At 47.9% G+C, this 10,067-nt stretch overlaps 1 pseudogene; it reads left to right on the top strand.

The window, feature by feature from the left end:
• Window positions 1-350: 350 nt before the first annotated feature.
• LOC132505670 (translocon-associated protein subunit gamma-like) lies at window positions 351-1,190 on the top strand (annotated as a pseudogene).
• Window positions 1,191-10,067: the final 8,877 nt, after the last annotated feature.

Raw genomic sequence — 10,067 nt, 5'->3', positions numbered from 1 at the left:
GTTATCCTTCCCGGAGCACAAAAGAGGTGGCCAAGTGCTTGGAAATATCTAAAAGCTCTGCCGCAGCCTAAACGCATAAGGAAAGCAGGCAGAAACCTGCTTCATTCTTCCTCCTCTGGTCTCAGAGGTGGGGCATTTTTAAAAGCGTTATGAATTTATACACATTTTGACGCATTCAGAGTTGGGGTAAAATCTGTTTGTGTCCGTGGCTGTATTTGGCTGTGTGTGTGTGTGTGTGTGTGTGTGTGTGTGTGTGTGTGTGTGTGTGCGCGCGCGCTGCATCACAAAAGAACAATTGGGAGAAAGTGGCTAAAGGGGGGTTGTTAGCAGATACGGTGGCCACAGGGGTGATGCCAGAGGCCTCTGCCCGGTCGGCGCCTGACTCGGCCCTCCCGTCTCGTGGCTGCGGTTCCACCGTGGCTCCCAAAGGCGGCTCCAAGCAGCAGTCCGAGGAGGACCTGCTCCTGCAGGATTTCAGCCACGACCTCTTGGCCAAGTCCTTGGTGCACTTCTTCGGGAGCGCCTTCCTCGTGTCTGCCATCCCCGTCTGGCTACATTGGCGAATATGACACGTGGATCTTACTCAGTCTGCTGTTCTGTATAGCGTGATGACCCTAGTAAGCACTTATTTGGTAGCCTTTGTATACAAAACCGTGAAATTTGTTCTCAAGCACAAAGTAGCACAGAAGAGGGAGGATGCTGTTTCCAAAGAAGTGACTCGAAAACTTTCTGAAGCTGGTAATGGAAAGATGTCTCGGAAGGAAAAAGATGCAAGAGTCTTGCGGAAGAAGAATGAAGTTGCTGCTTATGAAGCTACAACATTTTCCATCTTCTATAATAATAGCACCCTATTTCTGGTCTTGGTCATTGTTGTTTCCTTCTTTATATTGAAGAACTTCAACCCCACAGTGAACTACATTTTGTCCATAAGTGCTTCCTCGGGCCTCATCGCCCTCCTGTCTTCTGGCTCCAAGTAGACCACGTCAGCTTCCCCCCCGGCTGCCCTGGCTTTGTATCTATGGGTGGCCTGTGGTATATGGCAAAGTAGCAGGGTGGTCAGGGTGGAAGACACACAAGCTGTTTTTATAAGTCAGGAGTTTGAGGGTTTGAAAAACCCAACAAAATGTAATTCAGTATTTGTTTATTGGCTCTTTTTTTTTTTGACAGATTATTGGAATTAAATGAATTGAAAGGGGGAAAAAACAAAAAAGAAAGTGGCTGAAGAGACTGGGCTTTGGAGTCGGTCAGTCCTGGATTTAAATAGGACACCCTCCATTGTGTGACCTTGGACAAGTTTTGCAACCACTCTGAGTCTTAGTTCCTTTATCTTATAAGTAGGAGGCTGTAATATCTGAGTAAGGAATGGGATTGGCCTCCATGAAATAATGTCTACAAAGCACCTACCATCTTGTAGGGGCTCAATGAACACATACGCCCTTTTCCCCTCTTGTCATCTCTTATGGATAGTGACTTACAAATTGTGGATCGTGGGCCTTTATGAGGACTTTCTGTGAACTCTGCTGGCATCAGGGGAGCCGCCCCCACTAGGGATGAAGCAGGAGAGAGCTCCTTTGCTGACTGGGACCTGGGTCCTGCAGCTCTGACTCTATAAGTCTACACATCCTCTGACTAAGCACCAAAAGTCATTGTGGTACAGAGAAGAAAGGGCTTAAATTAGGAGACGTTTGAGCCTGGGTTGAAACCCTGTCTTTATTATTTATTAGCTGTGTAACATGGATAATTAATTAAACTTTCTATGCCTTGTTTATTTTCTTCTACGTAAAATGAGCGTAATTATCTGTATCCTGCTTCTCAACATATTATCTGTGCTCAGCATGGTGCCAGCCACCTAGTAAATGTCATGAGGCTCAAACAGAGTAACACATGAGTAATTGCCCAGCACATAGTAGGTACTCACTTAACACTGGCTTCCCTGCTGGTACTGTTGGTATAATGGCAGGACTTTTTTTTTTTTTTTTGGCCACGCCACGTGGCATGCTGGATCTTAGTTCCCTGACCAGGGATCAAACCCGGGGCCCCTGCAATGGAAGCATGGGGTACTAACCACTGGATCGCCAGGGAATTCCCAAGGCAGGACCTTTCAAGGCAGGGAGCTCAAGAAATTTTAACTGAGTCTGAGTCATTGCTGTAATAGCGCTTTTAGAGCACTTTGGTTACATTTTGAGGAAGCTTGGGGTCTAGAGTCTCTAAGTGGGCGTTTGCAGAGTCTGGCTCTGTCTACCTTAAGAGACATGCCTGTCTCCTCTCTTTAGCACCTCCTATCCCCATGCCTCCTTCAGCCTGAGGGTATTTACCTATGTAGTTCCTATTGCTGTGAGTGCAGAAGTCATCATCATCCTTGTCAACGCCACTAACATCATTATCACCGTCATCATTCTCATAATGACCATCAACAATATCATGATTATCACCATAATCACCACCACCATCACCACTACCATCATCCTAACAGCATCATTTTAATCATCATCACTACAACCACAGCAACTATTACTGGTACTCCCACTGTTTATGAAGTCCTTACTCTGTACTGTACTATCTACTGTAAATGCTTTGTCTTATTGAATCTTTATAACAAGTCTCTAAGGTAATTGCTATCTCTTTTGCAGTCAAGGCAACCAAGACATGCAAGGGTGAAATAACTTGCCCCCAGTTAACCATCGGTGGGGATATGATTCAAGTCCAGATAATATTACTCCTAGGCTAACTTCCTTAGCCTGTAAGTAGAACTACTCCTTCTCTCCATCTTTTACCGAGTTAACCTACCCTTCAAGTCTTGGCTCATCTGTTCTATCCTCGGAAGTCTTCCTTGACTGCCTTCACCACCATTGTAAGCGCACAGCACTCCTTTTAAATATTCTTCACACTGTTTATCATGATTTGTAATTTTGCCTTTATTTGTGTAGTTATTGGATTAATGGCTGTCTCCTCCAGGCTCCAGGAGGGCAGGGACAGTGGGCACTGTGTCTTCTTTCTGTGCTGTCTTATGCCCCGCATCCAGAGAGGTGCGGCTCAGACTCAGAAGTCTACCGTATTGTTGGGTGAATGAACCCTGCCTCTGTCATTAGCCTCTCTGCGGTCCTGCTCCCTGGTTCTCTGGTCTTGCTAAGTCAGCTTCCTTTCTAACTCGTCTTCTGCTGGGCAATCTGAGCTGTAGGTGAAGCAGGTGACATCCTCCTCCTTGGTTGGATTATCACCATTATCTAGGTAGACTCCAAAATTTCTCCCAAATTGGCTCAGAAACAGGGGGTCATTGAGAGTGGACAAGTTGGGGGTGAGGAGAATCAGGAACCAGGGAGACCAGGCTGTTGTCATAAGAAAGACCTACCAAAGAGGCCATGGATGGATGACCCTCAGTGCCAGTGGTGGCATTGGGGACCAGAGTCAGCAACAAAGCTAAAAACTGTCCTAAGGCAGAAATGGCTAGTCCTAGTGTCTGGATGGGTGTGGGATACCACCAGTTGCTCTAAGATGTCAACTTTGGAGGAAGAATACAGCATGGTGATATCTACAGCCTTGATGGGCGTCCCAGTCTTATCTCCCTGTGGACGATGGGCTCTTTTCTGTGTCTTGCTTGTGCATATTTCTTTCCTCTGCCTGCAGTGCCCTTTCCTGCCTGTTTCTACCTGGAAAACTCCTACTCACCTTCCAAGGCTCAGATTAAAGGACATTTTTGCAGACGTTGTTGCTGGCTCAGGGCTGCCACCACATCTTGGTCAGATCTATTCTAAACCATGTGCCACACTGAGTTGTCATCACATGTTTATGTGCCCATTTGCACCATCACTATGAGTTCTTTGGGAGCAAGCTTGGTTACGTCTTTTCTTCCCCTTCATCTCAGATGTGTCCTCCCCTCCCCTCTCTTCCTTTTCCTCCCCCAATATCTGTCCAACTCCTACAATGCTGTAATGTGACATGTTCTCTATTAATTATCAGAACAACAACAAAGGGAGACAGAGGGGTCAGGGGAGCAGGGGAGGGGGGCTCTGACTTGGCTAATGACAGCTTTAGGCGAGGTCAGGTCTTGCAGAAAGAGGAGCATGACGTCTTTAAGAGAGCCAACACCCCTTCCTTTCCACCTGGATCTCTTGACACCAACTATTTGGTTTCCTGACACACTTCGGTTCACCACGCCTGACTTTGAATTCAGATGTCACATCACTTGTATGGAGTGAGCAGACCAGAAAGTGGGTGTAACGATAAAAGTGCCCCTGCGTGTGGGTTTCTTTTTCTTAACTGTGTTATTTTTAGTGGAAACGAGAGGAGCAGTGGGCGGTGTGCAGCTGGCCTCCCACTCAGCCCTCTGCTGCAAACGCTTCCCGAGTGGGGGACTCTGGGAGGGGAGGGGGCTGGGTGCTGCACCCGCTCATCTGATGACATGATCACTTGAGTGCTGCAGTTCCGTTAGACTCTTGGCATTGAGCTTGGTGTTAGAAGTCGGGGTACCGCGTGTAGTCTGGAAAAGGCCCCCAAATACCCCTGGGTTCTTTGACCCTCTTGCCTCTTCAGACTCAGTGCTGGGACCGTAGGGACCTGACCACTGACCACCCAGCAACTTTCTCTTCTTCTGGTTCTTTTCTCTTCTTGGTTAAGTCACTTAACCTCTCTTTGCCTCATTTTTTCCTCACTGTCAAATGAGGATTGTGATAATACCTACCTCACAGCATTGTGGTGAGTATGACATGATGTAACATGTGGAAATTACTTAGAGCAGTGCCTATCACATAATAAGTGCTGCATAAAGGTTAGCAACGCTGACTACCATTCCACTATTATTATTGCTGCTGTCATTTAAACTTTTTTGCATTGATTGGGTCCTGATCTTGTTCTTCCAATCAAGAAGATCTTGGCCAGCCTGGTACCTTTTCTTTGTTCAAGTTTTACCCCAGTGTCACCTTCTTGGAGAGGCCTTCCCTGACTCCCAAATCTAAAGTAGTAACCCCACCCTGCCACTCTCAGAACTCTTCATCTCATCATGACGTGCCATCTTTACAGCCCCTGTCCTACTTCACGTTCTTTGCAGGGCTTGTGGGATCTTAGTTCCCTGACCAGGGATTGAACCTGCGCCCCCTGCATTGGAAGCACGGAGTCTTAAGCACTGGACCGCCAGGGAAGTCCTATCACATTCTTATTCACGTACTTACTTATTGCATCTCCCCGTCCTGGAATGTAAGCATGCTTGCCTTCTTTACTACAGCCTCCCAGGTGCTCAGCACAGGACCCTGAACCCGGAGGATCTCAATAATTATTATTACTTGACTGTCTTCATCAGACACCTTCTGCCTTGTCCTGAACTTCTGTAAGCTTGGTTCCAACAGTTGAGCCCCCCAGGAGGGAGAAATTGAGACTGGGTGACATTGTTTTTTGATATTCACTGCACTCCTTCCCTTCCACCCCTTGGTGGAGCCTTTGTTGCAACTTTTCAGTGAGTGTGTCCTATTGTTGTTTTACTGTCCGGACCAGACTGGAAATACATCATGCTGAAGTGTGAATGGTTGATACAAAGTACCACCCTTCTCTCAAGAGATCAAACTTGACTTCATTCCATGCTCGCCCTCCTTACAAGGAAAGACGTGAGGATGGTGCAGGACTAAGAGGTGATGGGGCTGACTCCACTTCCTCTAATTAGCTGTGATCCTGGACATGACACTTGACCTCTCTGAGCCCCGGTATCCTTATTTTTAAAATGTGCTGTTTCCCATGTGAGATGGTTGTGAGTGTCAAATGTAATCTCTGTGTCTGAAAATGCTTGTCTTTTAGAAAATGCTCCCTGAGTAAGCTGTTGTTTATCATAACAGAAAATAAGAGGAGTGACTGAACTGAGTGACAAGTTGAATAGAAACTGGCAATGTGCCAGTGCCGTCTTGGGGAATCCTTGTACCCCGTTTCTTTTTTTTTTTTTGCGGTACGTGGGCCTCTCACTGTTGTGGCCTCTCCCGTTGCGGAGCACAGGCTCCGGACGCGCAGGCTCAGCGGCCATGGCTCACGGGCCCAGCCGCTCCACGGCATGTGGGATCCTCCCGGACGGGGGCACAAACCTGTGTCCCCTGCATCGGCAGGCGGACCCTCAACCACTGCGCCACCAGGGAAGCCCTCCCCCGTCTCTTTATCACCACTGAAATCCTGGGCTGCCTGAGATACGATCCTAGAGCATCTGCTCTCCCCCGGCTCCGATCCTGCCCATCTGCCCTCACTCTTAGTGTGGCTTTGACAAGGAGCCCCAGGTCTGACCAATTTAGGGAGACAAGACATGCAGAGATGAGTTTTGTGTAAAGTCTCAAAATCAAGTCTCCCTTCAGTCTCTTTCTAGGCACTGGACCCCACCCGGCCTTTCTCTTGCCCTCATCATCCCTTCCTGAGTCCCCGAGAAGCCTGAATTCCTTTTCTACTCCTTCCCCTTGCTACCTTGGTCCAGGCTTAGCTGCCTTGGTCTGAGCTCCTGTCTCCACCCCACCCTCCAACAAGCAACAGCTTCTCTAATCAAGCTGTGCCCCACCCCTAAGCTTCCACCTCCCTCCCCACAGCTAAGGCTTCTTCCATTCTTGAGCAGCCACTGAGACTGGATGGGCGCAGGACAGACTAGGGCGTGGGTGTTCAAGCCATGCTCTCTGCGGCGAAGACGGTATTACCTGAGCTTGGGAGGGTGTGCGCCAGAGCCTGATCGCCTGGGTCCAGATCTGCCTCTGGCGCTGACTAGTTCTGTGACCTTGAACAATTTCATCTCCTCTTTGTGCCTCAGCTGATTCATCTGCAAAATGAAGATAATCATTGAACCCACCTCAGAAGGTTTTTATGAGGATTAAACTGGATTTATTCATGTAAAGCATCTAGAATGATACCTAGCAGAGAGTACGTACCTAGTGAATGTTGGCTTTTTTTCCTTTTTTATCATTAATAAGGAGCCAACTGCTTCCTTATTGGCAAATTGCAGTCAAAGGTGACCTCAAATTTGAGATGGTTCCCCAGGTCAGGTCCCTTTCTCCCTAGACCATGCCTCTACCCTTAGAAGAACGTTCCCATGCAAAGTGTGTGTATGACGAGTTTCTGGCCCTGATTCTTTTCCCCTTCCTGTAACCATGTTCTTTGCCAGGTAGTTTTGCAGTTGCTCCCTAAAAGCAGATGCAGGTCCCTGCCCTTTGGGTTGAGGCTCAGCTACGTGACTTGTTTCAGCTCAAGGCAGTGTGGGCAGCAGTGGACCACTTCATATTGTGTTGTCAGTGTTACTGAAAAAGGGCTCACTGCCCAACATGCATAGAAGCCAATACTATGGTACCGACTTTTGAGAAAAGAAAAAGCTTTATTGTGAGGTCAACTGGCAAGGAGACAAGAGGCACAGCTCAAACCTGTCTACCCAGCCTGTGATTCAGTCACCTTTTTATGAGTTAGGGGAGGAGGGTTAGTGTGTGGAAGTGCTGGTGGGGCAGGTTTGTCTCGGAGGGCTTTGGAACTCAGCCGTATATGGTAAGATGTAGTAAAGGAGCTTCAGCACCGGACCTTCCTGGACAGCGCTTCTGAATGAGTTCTGGTATTCAGGTTCCGATCATGTCCCGGTTGTTTGGTTCCATAGAGGGGAGGGATCTTGATTCTGGGTATTATTTGATGTCATGACTTGTGGTTTTGTTCTGTTGTCTCTGAAGAACAACTCAGTATCTTGTTAGAAACAGGATAGGGCCAGCTTGGGCTAGTTCTGCAGTTACACGAGGACCCTTGGGTGTTCTTGCTTGCTCTCTCATGCCTCTGCCATCATCATGGAAAGACCCTGGCTCACCAGCTGGTCTGAGGAAGATGAGAGGCACTGGAGACCATGTGGAACAGACCTGAATCTGACCTTCAGCCTACGGCTGCCTATTTATGCGATTCCTAGCCCAGCCCAGCCAGGTCAAGATCAAGCGAACCCCCAGCCAACCCGGAGATGCATGAGCAAAATAAATGCTTATTGTTGTACGTGACTGAGATCTGTGGTTGTTGGTTAGACAGCAATAGCTGACAGATGTGCCTGGTGAGTGGTGGGAAATTGCCCTGTTATCGTTGACTAGGCTTGGGCCCCCAAACCCAGAACAGGGAATGGCAGATGAGCTGGGCTGGACCATGTGGAACACCCGTTTGCCTTAAACTAGTTAAGTCGGATTGAAATAGGCTGTCACGGCTGCCAGTCGCTCCTTAGTCCTCACCTTGTTCCATCCAAATCTGAGCCTTTGGTCTCTGCACCAGGGTTGCCTGTAGGAAGTAAGCAGAAGAGACCAGGAGATGGTCAGACAGGTTCTGATGGAGCAAGTTCTGCCCAGCAGAGCACCTGCTCTACAAGAATGGGCTCTGGTTTGCTTTTGCTGCCCTGGCTACTCAGGTAGAAGAGAGAAAGGAGAGAAAAGACAACACGCATTTTAGAGTGAGGTGACTCCTGCGCTAGAATGTGTGACCTGGTCAGTGCCTTAGAGTGCAGCCCATGCATTGAGATACCACCTTTCCCTGCAGGTGAGATGGAGTCAGGGAGGAGAAGGGAGAGGTGGGATTCTGTATATTTACTGCCCTTCCTCATCACTCTTTCCCCATAACACACTTTATTTATCTATCTGTTTTGCATAGTACTTGTCTTTACCTGAAATTATATATTTATTAGTTTATTTGCTTGTATCTGTCTTCCATCACTAGAATGTGAGCAATATGAGGGATTTGTTTTCTCAGGGCTGTATACCCATTGCCTGAAATAATAGCTGGCACAGGGTAGATGATCAATAAATGTTTGCTGAATGAATGAACGAATTTATGCATCAGGCCCTGCTGTAGCATGTCAGCCTAGTCACCGTTTACTCCTTGCCCCTTTACCTTCTCCTAGCATGTCCTTGCCCATACTTGCAGGAACTAGAAGACATTAACCAGGAGGCCCATTCTGTGACTCAGAAATTGCCCCAGTCTGAGACATATCTGGGGTCTGGAACCTGCTCTCCATCTGCACCCCTGGACTCTATCTTGTTCAGTTTCAGGCCTAGACCACTTAGTACTGCTGATCCGATTTGGACCCAGCCCTCTTCTGGACCTACTCCACTTTGGGTTTGGCTGTCTAGAGAGCTAACCCAGAGCACAGCATCTCTGCTCCCAGCCAGGTCCAGGACAAGGGCCCCCAGGCAGAGAAATGTCCTCTGCCTGTCTTGCTCATCTGGTGGGGATATTGACAATCTCCTTCCTTATAGCAGGACCATGGATAGACCAATTGCAGAGATCCGTCAGCCTGTGTGATGATAATCCTTACAGTTTAGTCTCTTCAAATTCTTTGCCAACTTATTTTTTTGGTTTTAGCTCATTCTGTTCCCATTTGCTCCTGTAGTGATCATGCAAATGCAGCAACTTCTATGCAAATGGACTCTGTTTGCAAAGATGTCTCTGTCAAATGCCTGGAATGCTTTGTCTCACTGCTCTGGGAAGGACTGCTTGACTCCAGGGTTCAAAACAAAACCGAAAAATTTCCAGGTGGAGTGTTGGCTGAACTCCATGATTGCTAGCTCGGTGCTGTGTGACCACCTAGAGGGGTGGGATAGGGAGGGTGGGAGGGAGACGCAAGAGGGAGGGGATATGGGGACACACACACACACACACACACACACGGCTGACTCACTGTTATAAAGCAGAAACTAACACACCATTGTAAAGCAATTATACTCCAATAAAGATGTTAAAAAAAAAGTTATAAGAAAAATAAAAGAAACGGGGGTCACAGAAAGGATTTGTACCTGGGAGCCCCACAGGATCCTGCTTGGTTTCCCATTTTACTGATGAGGAAACAGAGGCAAGAAGAGGTTCAGTCACGTGTTCTGGATCTCACAAGAGGTGAGAGGTGGAGCCAGGGTTTGAATCTGGGTCAAAACCTTTTCTTGCAACCACTACATTCTCTGAAGGCAGCCAGCATGCAGGAGGTGCAGGTATCAGGTGCTGTCGACAACTGAATCTTTAAGACAGTTGAAACCATAACCAGAGAGTGAGTTCTGAGCCCTGGCAAGGGGCATCTTGGCAGGCAGCTCTCATCTCAGGGGCTCTCCATGACTGGGGATAGC

The sequence above is a fragment of the Lagenorhynchus albirostris genome, chromosome 15, assembly GCF_949774975.1.
Source record: "Lagenorhynchus albirostris chromosome 15, mLagAlb1.1, whole genome shotgun sequence".
Classification (NCBI taxonomy): Eukaryota; Metazoa; Chordata; class Mammalia; order Artiodactyla; family Delphinidae; genus Lagenorhynchus; species Lagenorhynchus albirostris.
The sequence above is the reverse complement of the archived record's forward strand: the minus strand, read 5'-3'. Positions and strand labels throughout refer to the sequence as shown.